Source organism: Sapajus apella, unplaced genomic scaffold (genome assembly GCF_009761245.1).
Source record: "Sapajus apella isolate SASKATOON/1434 unplaced genomic scaffold, GSC_monkey_1.0 scaffold42, whole genome shotgun sequence".
Lineage (NCBI taxonomy): Eukaryota > Metazoa > Chordata > Mammalia > Primates > Cebidae > Sapajus > Sapajus apella.
In genome coordinates this window covers 19,547,204-19,572,101 of record NW_022436982.1, presented here as the reverse complement: position 1 = coordinate 19,572,101, position 24,898 = coordinate 19,547,204, and the positions used below count along the sequence as shown (strand labels likewise).

General features: G+C 41.7%; 1 pseudogene; it reads left to right on the top strand.

Moving 5' to 3' along the window:
* The first annotated feature begins 16,621 nt into the window (after positions 1-16,621).
* Positions 16,622-17,103, top strand: LOC116566069 (annotated as a pseudogene).
* The last annotated feature ends 7,795 nt before the right edge of the window (positions 17,104-24,898 follow it).

Here is a 24,898-nt window from a genome sequence, read left to right as displayed (position 1 = left end):
GAGTGGTGTTACACAAGAAGTGCCATGGTGATTAAGGGAAAATCTGTGTTTAAAGCAGAAGCTCTGAAGAGCAATTACCTCCTTTTCAATGAAGGTCTTCATCTGCCCCATACCCAGATGCATAAAGTGAAAGCAAATACAACTGAAAGAAAGCAGTGGCTCTCAAGTTAGAGAATTTTAGCTAACAAATGAAACAGTCAAATATTTGCAAAACATATTAGAGAGAAGCTGTATCAGTCAGGTCAGAACAGGAAAGGTTATTCTGTAATAACAGCCCACAAAAATCTCAGTGTCTTTAAACACACATCTATTTCTTGTTTAGGCAAAGTTTGCTGCAGATCTGGGAATCTCTTCAAGACAGGTAGCCCCTGCTCAGCCTACCACTCAGCTTCAATCTCTCAGTCCCTCCTCCTCAACACATGCTCCCATGATCACTGCAGCAAAAGAAGAGCAAGCTGAAGGGTTCAACAATGGCAATGCAATGCTCTGGCATTTAAGTGACACACGACTTTTCTACTCACGCCTCACTGGCTAGAATTAGTCACATTGCCCCATGTGAGTATGAGGGAGTAGGCAGCAAAGTATAATCCCATCGCGTACCGGTGAGTCTCATTAAGCCTTTGCCAGAGAAGCTCATCTTCTGTAGAAAATAACTGAAACACTCTGTACATAAAGTGTAAACTTTGAGCAGCTACAGAAATAAAACTCCAGCTTCTTATTTAATAAGGGCCACAATGCGAGCACGTATCCCAACACACGATATGGAGAGAGAACATCAAGGGGCACACAGATGTTAAATGTGGTCATCCAAATTACAAAGACACCTGCAATCCTTCATAGGATCTGCCATAACTCTTACTTATTTTATGATACTCGTACATCTTCAATAAATTCTACTGAAGGGACATTGCAGAGTATTGTTTCTGTCATTCTCTAAATATCCTTTTTGTTGGTTTCATAAAGTCCAAATTAAAAAACTGTCTAGATGTTGATCTAAATATCTTGATATTTAGATAATACCTATACAGCCAGATAGCTGGACTGGAATTACAACCAAGATGCTGGTATCCAGAAACAGCAAAACAAAGTACATAGCAGCCCGTATAGAATGGTACCCATTTCATACCATCAAACCTAGTCCTTAAAATTTCAAAATGAATTAAACATTAGCAGGAAATATACCAGCACTTTTAAGCATTAGGCAAGAAAAGCTTTGTCTGATAAGTTTTCTTTCCTCCAGGGCTTACCCTGAAATAGGTGGCAATGTCATTTGCATTCTGAACACTCTGGGAACTTTTTCTTCTTGAATTTCCCTCCTGAGGCAACACTCCAAAAAGAGCTTAAGGCAGGTTGAGGTTTTGATATTTCTGTACTCTTGTGAGTGAACAAAGAAAACCAATGAAAGTGCTCAACAGTCAGCATCCACCTAGATGTGTTCATTTGTTGCCATTTTAGGAACTAGCAAGGCTACTGTTATTTACTCTTGCTATTTTTCCTGCTAATCAAAGGAACTTTTACCCAAGCTAATTTAATTAGGAGCTAAAAAGTGTAGTTTTGTAAGAAAGGATTGTCAGAATCTTTAATCTAGCTAAAATGATTGCCAAAGCCCCTTTGAATAAAGGGTCCTTCCAAGAGAGACCTCACTGGGAAAGCATTGAAGGGTTTGGGGGGGGTTATGTGTGTGTTGTTTTTTTGTTTGCTTGCATAGTACAAATGTACGAGAACACCCAAAATCAGATTCTGGCAAATTAAATCAAACAGGAGTATATGTTTTGGGGCAGGGTAAGAAAGCAAAATGTGCTTTGTAGAAAAGGTTTTAGAAGGGAAAACTGGGCATGTTTTTTTAAAAAAGAGAATTGCCTTTACTGCCCAATTTTATAACTTCTCTGGCAATCTAGAATAAAGTATTTACTCATACAAGTGTCCCTTTGTACTCAACTTTGTTACCTCTAAGAAAAATGTAATATTAATGTTATTTTTGGAAAAGGCATGCAAAGCTTTTCTAGAGAGTCTCGCAGACAGCTGGTGGGTTTTACCCGACTTATAGGTAGAAGAAATAGCAGCATAATTTATAGATTAAATTCCCTCTTGTTTGCATCCAATGCCTAAACTCTGGGCTTCATTTGATGTCTACTAAGGAAATGTAGAGAAAAGCAGCAGGCAAGCAACATTCTAGTTTTCACAAAATCTCCTATAACTAAACATTTGTTTGGGGTAGTTAACCAAACGAGAGTTAGATTAAACAGTGACCTGTAATGTTCCTCTCAACAGACAGAGACCTAGAGTGTTGTTTAATGTTTCTATACTCTTGATAGTGGTTTCCAGTAAAAGAGGAATTGGATTATCTGTTAACATTATTCCAAACATATTTAGTGAAATATAAAAACCACAGGAACTACAGACCATCACATTACATTCTTCTTCTCCACAAGTGTGTTAGTTTTGGCTGCCATCACAAAATGTTATAGATTTGATGACTTAAACAACATAAATTTATTTCTTATACTTCTGGAGACCTGAAGTCCAAGGTCAAAATGTTGGCAGGTTGGTGTGTGGCGAGGGCTCTCTCTTTGAACTACAGACAGCCATCTTCATATGGCACAGGAAGAGTGAACTCCAGTTTCTTTCTCTTCTTTTAAGGGCACTAAATCCCATCATGGGGACCCCACCCCCATTACTTTAAAAACTATTCACCTCCCAAAGGCAGCACCTCCAAGGACCATCACATTGCGGGTTGGGGTTTCAACATATGAATTTGCAGGAGACACAAATATTCAGTCAATAACCAGAGATCTTCACTGTTAATATATTTCTCTGTGATAAACAGAAGAGATTTAATGGCTCTAAAGCTGCCTGATGCTCAAGAGTTGTTATTAGAGTAGTTCTCCAACATCATTTTTGTGAAATTCCATATCATTTGCAAGGTTTTTAATTTAACTTTGCCAGAAATTTGTATTATAGTTTGCATTTTATCAAGACATAAATGTGAAATATGCTGGTGTTGAATAACGTTTAGATGGAGGCAGATTTTACATGTGCTGAGCATTGCCACTGTTTATTTTGTTGTTTGTTTGTTTGCTGTTTTCCCTTTCCATTTCCCTATACAACTTCTAATTTCAGGAAGCTAATTAATACATTCTTATACAATGAGAATTTTCTGTATAAACATATACACACTGTCACTGCAGTATTAAATTTTTTAATTTACAAATTTTAAAAAGACAAACCACCTCACTAGGTCTGCTGAGTCTAGAATAGTAGGCCTCTGTTCTGATTCTATCCTCGGCTATCTCCTTTGTCATCTTGAGAGGAAGGACTGTCCTGTGAGTGACCCTGTCTGCATCAGCATCTCATATTGGACTCATCCTTTCTCGAAATCAGAGCTATCAAGCAACTGCAGAGTTCTCAGCCTTCCCACTGCAGCCGTGGCAGCTTCCTCAACATGATTTCTATTTGCTAGATTATAAAGCCACATTATGCCGGATCTTCCAAAGGTGTTGCTTCTTCTGGGGTAAAAGTGTTCTCTTAGTTCTCTCTGCAAAATGTCCCTTCCTACGCTGCTGTGGAGTATGAGATTAATAAATCTCTCAGGAGTTAGGTGGGAAAAGACTACTTTCAGGCTGACAGCTTACAGGAAGACACCCTCACTACTCAGAATTCCTTTCCCCAGAGTCTTTTCCTGACTGACTCCCTCTATCAGATATCCCCAGAAGCAGCTGGAACTAACCCTTCTCTGCTCACTGCCTTGTTGAAGATTTCCTTTTTAACTCTTGCATGTCCAGGGATGTTAGCTTTGCACCAAATATAATGGCCAAAATCGTGAGCTAGCAAGAACCTTGCCTATAGTAAGTCTACTACCAGCAAAGGGAGGCCTCATTGCTCTTCCTTCATGCAGAAGATGTATATATCATGACCAGAATAGCATGGCATGGGTTGCTCTTGTTGGTTTATAGTTTCCATTTTCAAAGCATATTCAGTTATGTTGTATGCAAGGTAAAAAGATTCCCAAGCCATAGCAAACCAATGAATAGATTAAGTCTTTATAGACATTTATAGGTGGATTCAAATTTGAGTCCTCTCACCTACTAGGCTTGTGAATATGGCAATTATTTAATATTTTTGAGCCTCAGTTACTGCATCTCTAAATTGGGGTAACAATGTCTTCCTTCCAGAGCCTCTAAGAGGATTAGAAAGTTTATACATAATGCACTTAGCATAGACCTTGGCAATAAATAGGTCTTTAATAATTGGTAACTATTCTAAATATCAACTTATATGTTACAAGGCAAAAACAATTTTTATAACAGTAAAAACCTTAAAATTGTAACTAGAATTTTATAATCCAAGAGTGTAAATGGGTCTCTCAGTCCAGAATCCTGCTATAGTTTTTTGAAGACAGGCTTGAAAACAGTTATTTAATACCTTACCGATCTCTGCCCAATAAAGACACCATCCAATGAGCTACAGCAACAGAAACTCCTTAAACCTTGGAACTTTTTGGGCTTCACACATTTCCCACTGAATCAACTTCCTCACTTAGGCCTATGGGTGAATACTTAAAAGAGATTAGTGTCTCACCTCAGGAGGCCTATGACAACCAGTGAACAAATAACCCAATGACTCTTCACTCAGCACCCACCAACCCCTCCCACTTGCAAAATGTGAAAACACAAAACAGAAAAAACAATTTTCCCCTCAAGAATTCCTGTTTGATATACTGCCTTGACCTGCACCTAACAGTTCAAATCACGAAAATAAGAATCTTTTATGGTTACTGGGAAAATTCATAGTTTATCATATTCTGTCGGCTGGGGAGGAAGAAAAGACTTGGCCAGGTTCCTGAGGGAAAGATAGCCTGTCATATTTGCTGAAATTTATGTATGTAAAAGCACTCAGGATGATACTGTTGTGCAAGATGTCCCCCTCCTGCTCAGAGCTCCATCCATGCAAGGCAAATAGGAGGGGCTTCCAAAACTGCCCAGAGCTGAAGGTAAAGGAGGAACCAGAATGGGGGTGGAGGCAGGGGCAGGAGAGAAGACACTCGACTGCCATCATTTAAACCTCTTGATTATTTAAACTTCTGCAGAATAATGATCGCTTATTTGAAGGAAATACATCTGTTCCTTTCCCTCCCCACCCCCATGTGGTTTTCGAATCCCGAGGTAATTATGTTTTGACAAAAATTTATTGGGACATCTGTTTTTTCCCTTAGATCTGCAGGTCACTGTGCGACTCTAACAGCAGCCCAGCGGAGAGCTGCGCTGGAGAAACCCAGCACAATGGCTGGCCAGGTCCAGGGCATGCACGCTGAGCAGGGGTTCAGTCGGAGACAGAAAGGGCAGGCCCTTGGTGCCACCAGCCCACATCTTCTCATGTGTCACTTTGTTTGGTTCACCGCAAGGGCCCAGCATGCGATTCTGGCCAGGAGGGTGAAGGGCTCCAGGATATGGCAGAGGAGGGGAGGGAGGGGGGCTGGCTGGTAACAGGCTGGCAGTGTGCATCCAGATCCAGGCATTTCCTAAGTTGGCATCCAATATAAAAATAATTCATGGAGGGAAGGGGATGGGGGTGTAATGCACAGGCCATATGTTTGAAACCCCTGCCCATAATGGCTGGCTGCGGTTACCAGCGTCTGGTGCCACCAACTATATTAAATTGTGGTACCCTACGGAGGCACAGAAATCAGAAAGACTTCTCTTCCTCCCAGCATTTGTTAAAATGTGGACCAACCTAGGAACTCTACCCATACATAAAACTCTTTAAAAAAAAAATAATAATGTAACTTCACTTTAGTCTACTCATTTTGGTGATAAAGCCACCCAAACTTCCTAAGTTCTCTTTTTTCACAAATCACAGCTCCCTCAGGAAATGTCTGCATCAGAATTCCACAGGGAACACCTTTTATCCAGGTTTGAACACTTGTAAGAACATCTGTTTTCTGAGGTGTCCAGCCCAATACCTGGACCTGATGTTTGAAAAGGTATCTGCGTGATTTGTCTTTGTGCCAAATAAAACTTTGAAACATTCTGAGATGTTTCTGCCTTTAGGAATTTAATTGGGAATTTCAATAATTAAAGTTCCATCTCTCTTTCCTCTGGCTTACTGATTAAAAACAAATAAATAAAAGAAGTTGTGACCCAGGTATTTCATCCTCATAAAGATGCCAAGCAACAGTCAACTAGTTTCTTTCTCCCAAAGAGTATCAAATGATCATTTCAATGGTTACATATAAATATCTACCTCTCAGTCAGGTGTTGTGGCTCACAACTGTAATCCCAGCACTTTGGGAGGCCGAGGTGGGCTGACCACCTGAGGTCGGCAGTCCCAGACTAGCCTGACCAACATGGAGAAAGCACATCTCTACTAAAAATACAAAAATTAGCCAGGCGTGCTGGTGCATGCCTGTAATCCCAGCTCTTCGGGAACTGAGGCAGGAGAATCGCTTCAACCTGGGAGGCAGAGGTTGCAGTGAGCCAAGATCGCCCCATTGCACTCCAGCCTGGGCAACAAGAGCAAAACTCTGCCTCAAATAAATAAATAAATAAATAAATAGGCTGGCATGGTGGCTCACACCTGTAAACCTAGCATTTTGGGAGGTTGAGGCAGGCGGATCACCTGAGGTCAGGAGTTTGAGACCAACATGGCCAACATGGTGAAACTCCGTCCCTACTAAAAATACAAAAATTAGCCGGGCAGAGTGGTGGGTGCCTATTATCCCAGGTACTTGGGAGGCTGAGGCGAGAGAGTCACTTAAACCTGGGAGGCAGAGGTTGCAGTGAGCCAAGATCACGTCACTGTACTCCAGCCTGGGTGACAGAGTGAGACAACATCTCACATAGACAAATAAATACATATCTACCTCTCCACATCAAATTTAAGAAAAATAAGATGACTCTGGGTATAATAGAGCTTCTCTTCCGTCAACGTATAAAAGGCATGCTAGTTCATGAACTTATTTATGAAGTAATAAGAACAAGTTCCCAAATTTCAGATGAAAGCACTGAGGCAGACGCAAGGAACTGAAGGTCATTAAGAAATGCTCCTCGGTCCTAAGCCTCCTGCATAGACTACAGGTGTGTGCACCACAGTCAGCTAATTTCATTGTTTTAATTTTTTGTAGAGACGTGATCTCACTATGTTGCCCAGACTGCTCTCAAACTCCTGGCCTCAAGTGATCCTCCCATGTCAACCTCTCAAAGTGCTGGTATTACAGGTGTGAGCCATCATGCCACACAGCTTAAAATGAGGTTTTAAAAGGTGGAATAAGGAGGCTTAAACAGGCCTCCTTAAAACTACCAGTCTTTTTTTCTTTAATGTAAATTATGAGCTCAAAAATAGTAAAACACTTTGGGGTATGTCTTAGCTTGGGCTGCCATAACAAATACCATAAATCTGATAGCTTAAACACAACATTTATTTCTCACAGTTCTGGAGTCTGGAAGCCCAAGATCAGGGTGGACTCTGGAAAGAGCCCTCTCCCTGGATTGCAGGTGCCTACCTTCTGGCCATGGTCTCACATGGCAGAGAGAGGAAGTTCTGGTCTCTCTTCCTCTTCTTATAAGGAAGGACACTAGTCCCATCATGGGCCCCACCCTCACAATCTCACATCAACCTAATCACCTCCCAAGGGCCTTACCTCCCAATACCATCACATTGGGAGTTAGGGCTTTAAAATATGAATTTTGGGAGGATGCATTCAGTCCATAACAAGGTGTTTAAACTTTTCAACTGCAGAATTATGAGGTTTAAGAAACATTAAGCTAGACTATGTTTTATTTTTGAACTTGAATACAATATCCTAAATTTAGGATATTCCTACATGAAAATTTAGGAACACCCTAAATTGTATCATGGCAAAGGACACTCAAATATTATATAAAATAAATTTGTTCACTCTTTTCACACTATCTTTTGCTGAAATAAATAGAAAATGAATCATGGAAGCAGTACTAATTTGGTATAAATACTTATAGAGGACAGATGTGCATATGTATGTGATGGGCGGTGGTGGCGGTTAGTGTGTTCCGTGTAGTTTGGAGGAAGACAAGAAACATACTTATGGCTGTAAGACTGAAAAAGCAATCCCCAACACATACCACTTATCTGCACGCTCTAATTTGGGAACTAAGAGTGTTGCATGAACCCTCTTCAGGTGCCAACGGGCATGCATGCGTGTGTGTTGTGCATTGGGGTGGGGGATTAGGCAGGCTAGGAGTCTCCAAGATTATTCTCTTCTCTGTTGCTTTTCTAAGTAAGGCTTCATTTGAACAAAAGTTACAAACACTTTAAAATTAAACTGCCCAAAACCCATTGTTCCACTCTTTCTTATTACTTCATTCATAAATAGACACACAAAGCCCTTTTTGAACTAATATTTTTTTTCTTTGTTTCTCCTCCAAAGCAGAGAAATAGGACAAGAAGCAACTTCTGGGACAACAAATTTCAACTTCTTTAGATTAGGTCTTATAGGAATACTGGGAGAGAGAATTGATGTGGACTCCTTACTTAAAAAGATGATCTTTATTAACATGAGGTCCCAGAATCCATGCTATTTCTCATGCTGTTTCTCGATATGCCATGCTGTTTCCTTCCACCTCTTTTCACCAAAATCCTTTCCCAAATCCCTTAAGAAACAACTTAAACACCTCTCCCAAAAGGTTTTTCTACCTCTCTGTGCCTCAGTTTCATCTTCCATATCATGCGAAGAACAATAATACCACAGCATAATGAAAAATCTGTGAACCTTACAGTCTTCCATGCTGGACTGCACTTCCCTGTTTCTCAAGACACGGAATAGTACCAGAAACATGCAGATATTTGACAACTGATGGTTTCGCTGACTTTAATAGACTATAACCAGTGAATTTTTTTTTTTTTTTTTTTTTTGAGACAGAGTCTTGCGTTGTCGCCAGGTGCCAGGCTAGAGTGCAGTGGCGCTATCTCAGCTCACCGCAACCTCTGCCTCCCAGGTTCAAGCAATTCTCCTGCCTCAGCCTCCTGAGTAGCTGGGACTACAGACGCGTGCCACCATGCCCACCTAATTTTTGTATTTTTTAATAGAGAGGGGGTTTCACCACTTTGGCCAGGATGGTTTCAATCACTTGACCTTGTGATCCGCCCACCTCGGCGCCGCAAAGTGCTGGGATTACAGGCGTGAGCCACCGCGCCCAACTATAACCAGGGAATTTCAAATGGCCAGGCAGCACCCCCCGCCCCATTACCCCCCATGTAAATAGCAAGGGATGCTGCTTTTCCTTACCTTGGAGGCAGTGTGAGGACCAAGGAACACAGGGCTGGGAATTAGCAAAGCGAGCTTTGAGCCCTGCCTGGGCTTCTCACTAGCTGCTTGACACTGGGAAACTCACTCCACCTCTCAGGACCTCCCCGGTTTTTCCTCAAGATGAAGGAGTACAGTTAGGTGATCTTGGGCTCTGACGCTACAAGACCCTCAGATAATTGAAACACCTGAACATTTTCTTCCCAGAGGCAGTTGCGCAGCCAGTCCTGCCCATCAGAGGCTGCTGCTGCTTCCCGAGAAAACGGCAGGCAGCCCAGGGGAAAACACTTGGTGCACAGGACCCCCATTGACAATTACGTAAATTACAGAGGAAAAGCTCCCACTCTCAGATGAAAATAATTTGGTCCTCCTCAAGCCTATTTTCCTGTTGGTGATGTATTTAGTCACTGTTTCCATTTTCCATTTTGAGACATCATGGGGGCATCTTTTAACAAAAACACGCTGCACCCAAACCCGCCCGCCTGCTTGAAAGTGTTCAGATGCACTCACTAGAGCCCATGGGGTCTGCGCACCTGCATCTGAGTGCTCTCACAAGCGTTCCGGCACACAAAGAGCAGCAGCTGGGTGGATGGTCTGCAGAGGGCTGAGCAGAGGGCCCTCCGCCAAACCCTGTTCCTTTAATTCACCTAAACACTGACCTTGAAAAATTGCCCTTTATGGGATGTGATGAGGTGTGAATTCAATCTCCGTCCTCACTTGGGTCCTGTCATTTTCTGCTCTGTGATTGCCAGTTGTGCCAGACAACATCAACTGGACAGGCAGAGGGTCGGTGAGATTGACAAGGTCCTCTGGGAAAAGCTGAGAGCAAAAGGCCCTGCAAACTCACTTCAGCCATGGGCCTCTCCTTTGCCATGTTTTTCTCCCTGGCTGCAATCAAACCAGCAAAGGCTGGTACTGGTTCAGTGGCATCACCCTGGCAGTTTAAGTATGTTATCTTTGATTGTTGAGCAAAAGTCATGTTCATCTGAGAGAAGGCTTTGGAAGGTTCTCTGTTCATCCCTTTCCTCCTTAAATTCTCAGGGTCATGACCCAAACCAACTCACTGCAAACTTACTCTGAGTGCTCCACAAGGGCGAAAGATAGGAGCAAGCATTCTGCAATTTTTCTTGTGCGCAAAGAATCAAATGCAGTCTATTTAACTTCATCAAATCACTGACAAGTGCTGATACAGACGATGGAAAATATGCAAGGCCAGAGAACAGCCAAAATCCTACAGTTTCTATCAGTATTAAAGCCAGATGTTCCACTGACTGTTTGCATTTGATAAAACCCGACGACAAAGGCTTCTGCCTGGGATCTGTGGATCCCAGGTTCCATTCATCAGCGCGTGGTTCATGTGGCTACACACCAGGCCAACTGGATAGCATTTAATGCAGCACCAGGCCTTCTGTGAAGACAAAACCGGTCTTGCTTTGTCTGTGGGCTTCTATAGGTTGTTGTGACTTGAACAGATCTGTTTATGCTACATTTGCTATGGCAACGTTTATCTGATATGGACAAAAGATTCTTGAATTAATAACACTTGACTCAGGCCTATGATTCAACAAGAGGTATTCAAACCATTTAAGTGAAGGCAATGTTTTCTCTGAAGCCAATTAATACAGCAACAAACCTCTGGCTGAAGTGATCCAGAGTGCAGCATGTAAATGTTACCATGTTCTGTAAACCATCAAGCCAACCGTGCAGTGAGTGACCGAAGCGGGAAAAGGGAAATAAATGCACATTTAGTTGGCATGAACCTCAGATCATAGCCTGGGCAATTTCACATTTTAAGGGGGACCTGCAGAGGTGGCTTTTGTTCAGTCTGACAACAATTTTGACCTCAGCTGTAAAGTGTAAGAGGGCCCTGAACACAGAAATGACTGTGAATTCACCTTCCAACCTCCTTTGCCCCCTTGACAATTGAAGGCTGTAGCTGGCCTAGTCCTCCTTCGATCTGCCCCTGAGCTGTAGCCCCCGCAAGGGACGGTTGACTTGATTGACGGCAGATCTTTCCTGAGAGGCAGATGTAGCCCCAGGGGCTCAGGTAAATGGCTTTCCCTCCTTTCCCCCTAAAGCTCCCAAACAGAGGTTTCCTTTTCTTTCCTCCATTGAAAAATTGCCAACACTCTATAATGTACAGCTAACCCAAAAACAGGCAACGGAGAATGATGTTAATTTAAACTTCTGCCTTATTAAGTAACAAAACCCAGAAATAATGTGATCAAAGCCAAAAGACACAAACTTCTGCCATCTTTCTTGAGATAAAAGCAGTAAAACACCCATTAAATGAAGGAGGCTTGGACACTTAATAAAAATAGCTAATTAAGTGTTGGAGTAACTTAGCATTTTGCCTCACGAGTCCCGCAATACTCAAGACTAGCCTGTATCCCTTCCAATCTCACTCCTTCCTGCTGTGGTTCAGGCCATCACATAATTCTTTTTTCATTCCCTTCATTATGTGCCAGAGACTGTTGTATGTACTGGGAGTACAGAAGTGAACAGTAGACCAGATTCTGGCTCTCAAGCAACTTATACTAGTAATAGTGGAGTAGGTGAGCAGGACAGAACAAGCAGGTGTTAAATTCTTAGACAAAATAAATCAGCATAAGAAGAATGAATGGGGGTGGGAGGAGACAGAGGCTGCGTCTTGGCCATCTCATCAGAATCCTGAAATGCCCGTGACAGTTTCTTCCTTGTAATGGACCCCTTCTCCTTTTGTGTGTCCTGTTATGGGCTCAATTTTACAATGGTGTGAGTGAATTCAGCACTATACAAGTTTCCTTTTCTTCCTCCTTCTCCTCTTACTCCTCCTCCTCCTTTTCCTCCTCCTCTTCTTCTTCTAGTCTGCAATATTTTTGAAAATGCCTACCATATGCCAAGTATACAAAAAATAAAAGACGCCCAGTGCCCACCCAACCAGGGCCCACCATCTGGTTATGAAGGTGGATGCTCACATCGATAACCCTGATCTGTATAAAGCCGTGGTTTCCAAACTCTGCTGGGCGGCAGAGCTATGAGTGGTGGTTTTAAAATACAGATGCCTGGAATCCACCCCAGATCCTGCCAAATGAAGTAGTGTCGAGTGGGACGGGGATGGAAACACTTGAATTTTAATCAATCCCCCACTTCCATTAATTCCAACGTATAACAAATTTGAGACAAAGATTTAGATCTACAGTATCAAGGAAAAAACACTGGATTTAAAAGGCAGAAGTACTAAAGCTCCCTGGGGCAGACCCACAGCCTTATTTGGTTTGGGATTCTGAGCTTTTAATAGTAGCTAGACCCAGGTGCAACTCAATCAATGGAAACATTAATGAAAGAAGATATAAGTTCCCATCCAGAACAAATTTGGTCCAGGTTCCTCTTTAATGAAAGAAATAGTATCACCTCTGATGAGTCTTGTGTAACTTAAATGAAATAAAATAAGAAAGAACTATTATTGTATTTTGCAGATAATAGATGTTCTGAAATTGACAGTTTTCACTAGCCTTGGCTTCCTTCTGAAAGATCAATGTGGTAAAGCTGCAGTAGTATTTGAATATCACTCCAACTTTCCTTCCGTTTTTTTTTTTTTTTTCCTATGAGCAAGAAAATAAGAGAAAAGCATTCTTATTTCCCATTTTTCTTGCTAGTCAATACTAATGGATGGATTTTTTTTCTTTTGCCTCCAGCCATTTTGATGAGAGAAGCACAATTAAGACTCATCACTAGAAGCTATGTACACACTAGTAGCCAGGAAAATCCAGAAACATGGGTTAAATGGACTTTTCAGGATCAACTGACCCAAGCCTTTCTGTCTTTTACATCAGAAACCTGGGGCCCAGAGAGGGCAAGTAATTTGTCCACAGTCACAGAGCCAGCTAATGGCAGAGCTGAGACAAATACCTAAAGAAATGGTGATTTTCAAATTTTCTCTCTGTGATCTTGTGCCTCAAGCATCATGAAGGAGTTAGGGAGTGGGTGAAAAGAGTGGAGGTTTCTCCAGTCTTATTTCAACTAGAGAAAGTCAGGTTTTTATCTCTTTTGCATAGTTAAACGTCCTCAGCATAATTTCGTTTGAAGACAGTTTCACCACTAAAGATAATTGAAAAGCCCTGCACTATACCACCCTGTCATTTTTGTATTATTTGTTTCCTTCCTACTGCCTCACTCATTACAACTATTATAAGAAAGCAGTAGGATAATTTTAGGCATTGTGCTTGGAGCCTAGAGTTTGCATGTTATCTTCCATCCAAATGTCCTCCTTCCCTAACAGAAGATCAAAACATCATGAAACTTTCACTGAACAAGTGCAAGAGAATAAATTAATACAATGAGACCCCAGAGGTTTAAGATTACAAGTGCTTAGGGGATAGGGAAAACCAAATAAGATAAGTCTTCTCAAATATAGTGTTAAAGATTTGGAAATAATTAATTAGCTCTTCATTATCAGAAAAAGATTTCAAATCTGCTTATGGTTAGGTTAATTTACTTTTCCATTTTCCCCTTAAGACTTTTTAACCAAAGATAAGTAAAAAGTCTAGATAGGATGAAAGGTAGATGTGGCAGGGGCTGCTACCTGCTTACCCAGTGGACATTCTCTCCTTGTGAACAAGCATCAATTTTACTATAGGAGGAAATGGGCTCACCCAAATATGGATCCAACCTCCCTTGCAGTTGGGGGATGTCATGTGACTGTATTATGATTAATGTGATAGGAGGAGAAATGAGAGAAGAACTCCCCAAATGTCTCTTAAAACAAAAATTGGCATTTATTTTTGCCTTTTACTCACCAGGTTTTCTAGTCTGAACATGGACATGATTGCTGGCATACCAGCAGCCACCTTAAGAGCAGGAGGATAAGAGTTATACCCTAGAGCTGGGTGTGGTGGCTCACGCCTATAATCCCAGCACTTTGGGAGGACAAGGCAGGTGGACCACTTGAACCCAGGAGTTCAAGGCCAGCCTAGGCAACATGATGAAACGTCATCTCTAAAAGAAATGCAAAAATTAGTGGAATGTGGTGGCACAAGTTTGTAGTCCCAGCTACTTGGGAGGCTGAGGTGGGAGGATCACTTGGGCCAGAGAGATCTGATTGTGCCACTGCACTCCAGCTTGGGCAACAGAGCAAGACCCTGTCTCAAAAAAAAAAAAAAAAAAAATAGTCATATGCTATGAATGGAGGAGCACAAAGCTAGAAAGGCCTTAAGTCTTTCATGGCATCAGCCTGAGTGCCCATCTGCAAATGTGTTTTACATGAGAAAAAAGTGAACCCCCAATGTCTTCAAGTCACCATTTTGTCATTGTGGTGGTTGTTTGTTTTATTTTCTAATGTTTGTTGCTAGCAACCAAACAGAATCCATAGCTTAGTAGGCAAACCAAAATACTATAAATGAAGCTGAGCTTAAAAGCATTTCCTATGTAACAGGAAGCATTATCTGCCAAAAATCTGCCCAAGAAAGCTTGTGCAGGTGAGACTTCCTGACTTTTTTATGTTTTTCCAGCACTGAAAGGTTGGAAAGTGCACATGAACAGCAAAGTACATGGGCAGTTATCCAAAGAGAATCATTTTGTGTTTACCCAGCACTGTACAGTGAATAGTGCTGGATACGTGTTGTCCATGTGTCTTTTTTCCTAGGACTCAAAGAAAGCGAAAATTCAAATCTTTTTCAAGACAGACTTACTATATGTTAAAAGGCCATTTAGGGCACACCACTAACTCTGACAAGACCATTTTCAGACTTGTCATGTGACTGTAATATCAAATGACATCCATATCTACCACCTCTTTGCTGAGCCTCTGTATCAGTGTTCTTAGGCAGTAGAGACTAAAAAGCATAAAACCACTGAGTCTCTAGTAGGATTTCCAAAGCAATGACGAAGCATAGAAAGTGTACATTGAACACATTTGTATATGTGTCAGGTATAGAGAACAGCAGAGTCAAACAGAGTATGTCTTTTGAAGTCCTGAAGTTGACTAATGAGCTGGGTGGAAAAATGGCATTGAGAGTGTTTCCCTCTGGCCTCTGCAAGACAGAGGCAAGCAGCCACCCTCAAAATATCTGTTCAGCAAGGCACTGGGGTGATCAATGGGGAGCTCAGAGACACAAAGATACAGTTATCAGCAGACAGAGCAGCAAACTGGAGAGCTAAAGGCGTGGCCACCTGAATGCTAGAAGCAGCCTACGTCAAAGACCTTCAGTGGAGACCCCAAATAGGAAGGACCAATGCTGGACAATGATGCTGATGGACACATAAAAGATTATGATCTGCTTGGTGGTATTTTTAATTTCTATAGGCAGGCAATGCTCTATACTTAACATAATAAGAAAGATTATACAATATAAGTGTGTAATTGACAGATATACAATATATCCTATGAGTTAACCAAGAAAAGTGAGGCTTTCAGAGGTTAAGTAAGTTGTCCAGCATCACATACCTCATAAATGACAGCCAATATTAAGACTCACAGCTGTCTGTCTCTAAAACCCATACCTATAAATCTTATACCATGTAAACTCTCTGAGAGGAAGACCTTCCCAAAGTTGGTGGCTAGGGCTCCTTACTGAATAGTTGTAACTAAAGCACAGGTCCTTTTGCTTTGATGAAAAGGTTGGTGCTAACCTTTTAAGTGGCAGTAAAAAGCGATGCACAGCATTGGAGTGTGGAAGTGTGCTTGTGTTCTGAGAAGAACTTGTGTTTTGTGTTGACTTCTCCAGCAGATGCATGAGGTACATGGGAACAGCGTGTTGGATGACAGCCTGCAAGCTTTAAACTCCAACCAAAGTATATAAATACATCTTATTGAGGGTTTTTTTTAGGGCAGTTGTGGCCATATATTAAAATTTGGACTTTATGCCTCAGGAATGGGGAATAAGCACAGGGAAAGTAGAGGAAGCCACAATCTAGAAAAATAATGGAATTGCTTGGTTTGGATACCACCAAAGCTTAACTGTCTCTGTGATAGTGATCATCAATGCATAATTTGAGCTTATTGCAATGTTGAAAATAGTTCATGAATCCTGAATTTCCATATTCATGAATCTACACGGAATCTAAAGACTCTAAGATGAAAAACAATGGGCCTGGGGAAATTCACTATGGGAAAGAGTGCAGAGGGTGATGGAGAGATTGCTATCACAGAGACAGTTAAGCTTTGGTGGTGCCCTACACTAAGCAATGCCATTACTTTTCTAGATTATGGCTTCTTCTACTCTCCAAAACCTGTGATTGTTCCCCATGCCTGAGGCATAACATCCAAATTTTAATACATAGCCACAATTTCTAAAAGACATCCAATAAGAGCCGCTAGTTGCTGCTGTGGACCATGGGCTGCCAGGGTCAGTGAAGGATCCCAAGATGACTGGGTGAAAACTTGCTCTAAAAACCATTGACTGGGTAGCTTCTTGGGGGATCATACCGTGAAACCAAAAGGCCATTGCTAATTCCCTGAAATCTTGGAATGAGACCCTCACATCCATGTTGGCTACTTTACCTGAGAATCCACCAGCTATCGGCTTGGTTTACTACACGGCCCATGTGGCCAAGGCAGGCTTAGGGGATGATTTTGAGAAGTTGAATGTCCTGAAGCTTTCTGTACAAGAGAATAAATATACTGCCCAGGTGGATGCTGAAGAAAAAGAAGGTGTGAAAACTTGTGCTGAGTGGGTGTCTCTCTCCAAGGCCAGGACTGGAGAATATGAGAAACCGCTGGAGAATATGAGTAACTTAATCCATTTGATAAGATGACCATTGAGGACTTGAGTGAAGCTTTCCCAGAAACCAAATTAGACAAGAAAAAGTATCCCTAGTGGCGTCACCAACCAATCAAGAATTTCTAAAGCAGTCCAGGAGGAAGCTCTGGCCCTTATATTACACATTCTGGACATTAAAAATAAAAATAATTACAAAAAAAAATCCAGTAAGATTCATTTATATACCTTGGTTGGAGTTTAAAACTTGCAAGGTATCTTCCCCCCCACTGCCTTAATGTACCTCATGTGTTTACTAGAGAAGCCAACACACAACAAGTTCTTCTCAGAACACGAGGACACTTTCACACTCCAGTGCTGTGCATCACGTCTTACACCACCTAAAATGCCCTTTCCTTGTTCCCCACATGGCAAAATATTACGTCTTCTTAAAGGCCTAGATCAAATGCCACCTCCTTCTAGAAGCTTTCTTCAGGCCTGATGCCCTACTTAACCTCTGCATTGCCCAAACTGAATTGCCCCAAGAGAATGTATTGCCCTTTTTTTAGGTCTCTATTTGATATTGTATTGTTGTTTATTTTGCTTAAGTGTGTCTGTGAGCTAAGTACCATAATTTACTCATATATGAATCTCTACAATCTTTCCAGTTTCTGATACATATTGGACAATGAAGATGGAATGCTTGAATAAATTTTTGTAATATGTAAAAATTATATATGTTTATTGTATACAATATGGTGCTTTTTGTTTGTTTTTTGAGACAGCGTCTTGCTCTGTTGCCCAGGCTGGAGTGCAATGGCATGATCTCAGCTCACTGCAACCTCTGCCTCCTGGGTTCAAGCGATTCTCATGCCTCAGCCTCCCAAGTAGGTGGGGTTACTCTCTTGGAATGCCACGATGCCTGGCTAATTTTTGTATTTTTAGTGGAGTCAGAGTTTTGCCATGTTGGGCAGGCTGGTCTCAAATGCCTGGACTTAAGTGATCTGCCCTTCTTGGCCTCCCAAAGTGCTGGGATTACAGGTGTGAGCCACCATGCCTGGCCAATATGATGTTTTGAAATAAGTATACACGTGGAACACTTAATCAAGCTAATTAACCTTTGATTGTCTGGTGAATGTCTCAGGTGTAACCAGTAATCCAGGTGCTCCCCTTTTGGCATTCAGCATTCTGACCTTCGAGCTACTGATTATTGAACAGATACTATGGTGTGATCTCATTCATTCCATCTTCAGCCAGCAAATGAGTCTCCTGAATACTTAGTGGAAATGTGTCTCCTTAAAACTTCTAACCCTTAGTCCAACTTGTGTTTCTTTGAACCTAAGTTACATCAGTCTTCCATGTGACAGAAATTCAATATCTAGACACTAACGGATGACCCAATCCTTCCAGCTAAGCTTTTCAGATAAAATATCAACAGCATCATCAAGCTCAGGTTTCCTTCATACTTACTGTGTCCACAGTAACTTTCACATTCGCTCTTTAGAACAAAATATGGTTTTCCAAAAATTGGGGATGTCACAGCTACAGCTTTGCGATGAGAGTAGGAACTTGGTCAACCATTAGTCTTCAGGCTTCTTGTCACAGGTGTGTGGATTGGAGAGCATCTGCTTTTTCACAAAGACCAGCTTACACAATGGAGCCTCATGGGAGACAACGTGTCCATCACTATGTGTGAGGCTTTGTGTGCTAACTGACCAGTTCATAGAAACAACAGTTATCTAGGAAGGTTTCCTCAACTTCTCCTCATTAAGATATATTTAGTACTCTAGATTACTCTCTGCTGTTGCTCCAGAAAAGAACTGGATGATTTTCTTATTTCATTTTTTTAAATTGGAAGCAAGGAATATATTACCTGAGCAATATGACCATGCCATATTAGGCTGTGCTTGTTGGAATAAGGAATGCCTACCTTTAAAAGTAAATAAATAAGTGGTTTTAAAGGATCCCACAAGAGAAGCAACATAAATAATTACACTAAGCTTCAGTAATCATTTGGGATCCATCTGGGGGAGAACGGCACAACCAAAAACCCAAGCCTAGCAGTTTGCCTCTGCAGGGGAAGCTCCAAAAAGCTCAGCCTGGATCTCAGTGATTCGCAACTCTACACATTTGATTCACCTGTGGAGCGATTACCACTAGCCAGGCCCACGCCCTTATGAGATTCTAATGTGACGCCAGTGTTGAGAATCACTGGCACAGAAAGAGAGCGGTGGCCTGTGGAAGTGGGGGTCACCAGAGAAGCTGGGAACCCTTCAGAAAGAAAGTCCCCAGCATCAGCAGAGAGTGGCTAATTTTGGTTATCATCCAAGAGCCTTGGACCACTGTGTCTCTTGTGTCCTTGGTTGAATAAAACCCATACGGCCCTGAGTGACCAAGCCAGTCATTACTTGGTGGTGGCTGCAAACCAAGCAGCACATTCCCCCTGCTTTCTCCTCCCTCATAAACTTCTTGGGCTGCCAGATTTCCTCAGAGGAGCCTCAGGACACAAAACAAAAGGGGAGGTCAAGGCAGCTGTGGTAATAATACCTCCCAACCCGGTAGCCTTCCTTAACAATCATCCACCACCTGAAACTGCACTCAGGAGGAGACAGAGCAGCCCAATAATCATGATCATATTGATAATTAAGTACCTAAGTATCTGCTATGTGGCACCAAGCTACATGTTTACATATATTTTTGCAAAGGTACATTATCTCTGCTATCAATGGGGATATCGGAGCTCAGAGTGATTAGTTAACTTGCCTGAGATATACAAGGCTAGAACTAATTCAAATCTATCTGGCTCTGTAACTCATGTCTTTCTTTGCCATATTGCTAGTCCTTAACTCTTACCTTCTACAGAGTGTCATTACCTGATCCTGAAATTAAATGAAGTCAAACCCATGAGAAAACACCTTGGGGACAGTGGAAAGGATGGGGCTGAGAGATTAGTGAGTAGTGTCATTCATACTTCAATTTGTATGAGCTCCCCTTCTGTCAGTGAGAAGGAGTCAGGCAGAGGGAGTGATCAGCTGGGATACCCTGGAGAACCAGAGTTGCATTCTACCAAGCACTGGGGAGGGAGGGGGAGAGGGGGGAGGAAAGGGGAGAGGGGGGAGGAAAAGGGAGAGGCGGGAAGAAAGGGGAGGGGGGAGAAAAAGGGAGGGGGGAGGAAAGGGGAGGGGGGAGGAAAGGGGAGGGGGGAGGAAAGGGGAGGGGGGAGGAAAGGGGAGGCGGGGAGGAAAGGGGAGGCAGGGAGGAAAGGGTGAGGGAGGAGGGAGTGTTCAAAGAGGTCAGATAAGGCCAAGGTAATTTAACATGTATAAACTTTGCCTCCCCCGCCCCCCCCGCCAAAATCTATTCCTCCTTTCTGCTCCTGCCAAGCAAAACTCATTTAATTCTTGTAAGATTAACCAATAATCATGGGAATGCCAATAAGTCAAAGGCTAAGAACGGATTTCTAGTTTTATAGCAGCAACTTGAGAAACCTGGTCAGGAAGTTGGTAAGAAAAAGAGGTAGGGAGGGCAGGAGGAGTGTGGTCTGGAGTCAAAGTATAATAAGGGGGAAAAAACAAAAAAACAAACAAACAAACAAACATAATGTTACATTTTACCCTGTGCTGAGATTCCACTCTTTTGGGTCCTAGCTCGAAACAGCTTTTGTCCCATGGCAGCCAACTGGAGGGCCAGCACCTACATTTTAGGTTAAGCCAAGAAGTGAAAGACCTAACTTTTAGTTTAGCATGCAACATTCCCCAGATTGGATTGAGTTCTTCCCTGGTCTCCTCTTCTCTCATTCAAAGAAGGGGTGGTGGGTGCTCATGCTGACAGAAGAAGGGATCTTGCCTCTCCCTGGAGACCAAATCTACACACTGCTTTTTAAATCCCTACTTTGGCATAATCAAAAGGCAAATGCAGGAAGCCAGTGGTCAGACGAACTTTCCCACAATACCAAGTTGGCACCATGTCAGGTCAGAAGAGTTCTCTGAAAGCCCATACAAACAGAGCCAGGCACATTTCCCAAAGGGACATCCCCTTTTCTTGGCCAATGTGATGTCCAGATTGTTTCTCAACTTGGCTGCTGCACACACATCCATGCTGGTAAGCCAAGCCCTAGGGTTGATTTTTCGAATCTTCCCGAATGGCAAGCCACCTCCCTCAGCAGGGACTGAGAGTGAGGGTGATCTTGGGAATTGGGAAAGGGGAAACCCACGTTTTACACCCTCCCTGTCTTCTATCCCTGTTGCACACAGAAAGAGAAAATGAACACAGTGTGATGTGGAGGCGATGCCTGATGAAGGTGCACTGGAGGAAGGAAGGTTGGAATATGGTGCTAATCAGACAGGAGTCTGAGAATTTTAAGAAGACAAAGTCTGTTTTTATGCCTTTTGAAATTAGAACCTTAGGGGCACGAAACGCAGCCTTAATCCATGGGCTGTCCATAAATTCATCTATAAAAAGGTCAAGAGGAGAGAGATCCAAAACTAATCGTGACAATGACTAGCATCCTTTCTGGTCTATTATGTACTAGGCATAATAGATGATCTCATTTAAATCCCCACAACAAATCTTTAAGGTAGGTCTTATTGTTTCCTTTTCATAGATGAAGATACTGAGGTCTTGATAGTTTTAGTAATTCACCCACAAATGTTGGCTCTCTTTGGGGCATTTGTCATTACTTGCCTCATTTATTTCTGTTGAACTAGAGTTGCTCAGATTCTACTTATCCAGGAAACACTCATTAGAAGCCCTGCCCTGAGCCAAGGGAAAAGAAAGCTTGGGCCGGTTTTCCTTACCTTTGTGCGCCCAGTGCAAATCCTGGTGCTGGCACAGTTGTTGCTAATAAGCTTTTATGAGAAAATGAAAATGGTCCATCTTGGCTCCTGCTTAAAAGTGAACTATCTTCCCTAAGTTGGAATTCAAGAAGCCTGAAAAACTAACGTCCAAGACATTGTGTAGTGCCAGATTATATGAGATTTATAAGTGTTTCATAAATGATGATCTTTCTCTCAAAAGCGTTTCAAAGCAAGACTGGACTACACTCCTATGACCCGCCACTTTCTAGTTGGCTGGATGTATTTCCACGCCTGTGGCCTCTGCTTATAAGCTTTTGATTTACAAAAGTGTCAAGCCTGAAGATGAAGCTTAGTCATGTGAAATCAGGCACTTAACAATTCCTTGTTGAAAAATCACAGCACTGGGTTTTATTTTTTAAACAACCATGATATATTTTAGGCTCTTATCTATATTTATTTCCTCAGAAAACAAGAAAGGAATAAATAAACCGAAGTTAATCGGATTCCTTTTCCTCTTTTGCAGAAAAGGCAATTCAGATATACCTTCTTTAAAATAGTAAAACACATGTAATTTTCCACAAACAGCTCTCCATTTGTGGAGAAACTTCTGAAAATAGATGCATCTGTGATAACGCCAGAGCTTTGACACTGCTGTGTCTGTCCAAACTCACAGATCAGTTTTTTAGTATATCGTAGGTAGTCTGCTCTCCAGTGTGGCCATGATTAATTCTGTCAGCTCTGAGGAGGAGGAGGAGGAGGAGGCCATTTGGGATCCTGAACCCCCACCTGGTTATGCCTCACTGTTGACTTCCATACCTGCCCAGAGCAATATGCGTTGGCTTTGGCTTGCACAGGGCCAGGCATCGCCATCAATGGAGTTCATTGTTTCGCAGCAGGCACCTGCACGGCAGGCTTAAACAATAAGTCCATACCAAAAACCCCTCCTTTCTCCTCAGGGCACCTACTGTGAAAGAAAACTTGTTGAGGCCTGGAAGCCCACTTTCATTATAATTAGGCTTCTGGGCCAACAGTTAACCACCAACGTCTCCTGGTGAACACATGAAGCTACTTCCAAATCTTGGGTACCTGCAAAGCCATGGGGCAAGACAGAGTTAGTATTGGCTCCGTGCTCCTCTAGCCTCTGAAGAATGTTAGGCTTGAAGAATGCAGAGCACTACACACACTGTAATTCTGCCCTGTGACTTCTGGATGCTTTAGTTTTCCCAAGGGCACAAAGCAACCTTAGGCATTCTCACAATCCTCAGAAGTATGAGAACATCATGAGTGGGAGACCTGGTCACCTACCTGAACCAGGTCTCAACCAGAGCCACACGACAGCATCCCGCACTGCAGTTCATGGCTTTCGGACTCAGGTACACCTGGGTTTGAATCTTGGGGCCACCATATTAATAATGCATGAATTTGGAGTAAATTGCGTCATCTCTGAATCTCTCTTTTCTCATCTGTAAAATGGAAATGATCATACTTATTTTTGAGAATTTAATTTAAAATAATGGCTGTAAAATATTGAGCACAGGTCCTAATCCACAGTAATAAGTCCTTAGTAAATTCCAGCTATTACTCTGTTGTTTCACTATAAGCCCAATGATGAATTAAATTTAAAAATACGGTGGTAGAATAACTGATAATATATTGTTTGGAATGTCCACCTTCGCCAAAATGTATTGAGGTGTGTAATTTTGAAATTAAAGTTGATGACCAAACTATTACACGTCACACAAATCCTAGGAAACAGAGATCAATGGTTGCTTTGGTTTGTTGTTAAGATTTGGGGTTAGGAGAATTTTGAAATCTTCAGGTTCTGTAATATTAAACACACACACACATATGTCATTGGACCAAATTTTAAGGCCTATATTAAGCAGTTTAGGTCTGCTAGTCAAAGGCTATTTAAATCTATTATTTCTCACTGTTCATTGGGACAAATCACTTCATTTCTCTGTGCCTCAGTTTTCTCATTTGTAAAATAAGAGTATTACCAGTGTACTTCTCTTTCATCAGTCTCATGAGGATTAAATAAGAAAACACAAGTAAACGACTTAGCCCAGGGCATGACTCAGCTATAATTCAACAAATAGTAACTCTATTTACCCTTATATTCCTGCCAACAAAACTGTTTCCCTCTTATTTGAAATGTTTCCCGCCCTCGGCCATCCTCTGTGATGGACCTTTGTTACTGTTAATAGGAAAATCTTGACATTGACGGCTTGGTGATATCTAACATGTGCTGTTAATTGGACTTATTTCTCCTCACAACCTTTCTTTAAGCTGAACAGAGAATGTGAACTGAGGCTTCTCACCCAAGGGGCAGCCTGTGGGAATGGCGCTACAGCAACAGAGAGCAAGAAGGGGAAATGCACCAAAGCCAGGGTGGCCCATGTGGATGGCACCGGTCCAGGTAACACACTCACCATTAGATTGGTATTCCCAGTGAGGACATAAGCTAGAACGCAGTTTGATTTCAAGGTACCCAGGAAAGAGATCCATGTGAATATTAATCTGATCTCTACCGGAACAATAGGTTTGCGTCTTCACAGGCGAGATTCCAGTACTCTTTGGATTTGATGGTATACATTTTATTCCAAACCTCAAAACATATTTGGGTCTTTTTCTGCTTAAATAATAATCTTCTATGCTAAATTTTTATAAGGACATAAAATTAAACATGCTTATAAGTTTAAGTTAATTTTATAAATAAGAGTAGATATAATTTGAACTCAGGAAAACTGAAGATATATGTATATGTTGTATTTGTGAACACGAATGTATCAGCAAAAAAGTCAAGAACATTTAAGAATTGTTTCATCTCTACTATATTCTGTTTAACTAGTTATTTAGTTAATTAGTTAAGAGCTAGCTATAATTATGTGACGACTGTGGAGCTAGATCTAAAATTGAAAACTGAGTTTATTAAAAAAAAAAACTATGGTCTTAATTCTTTCCTACTACCCAGGGTGATATTTGCATTCTTTTTTGTCTTTTGGGTTTTTCCCCATAATTTTACTATGATTCTTGCTTTTTCCAGGTATTTCTGAACATGTTAAATTATTTGGGTTCATTAAAAGTGGTTGATTGCTTTCTAGTTTGTATATGTTGTTTCTTGCAAAAGAAGAAAGCAAAGGTGACTA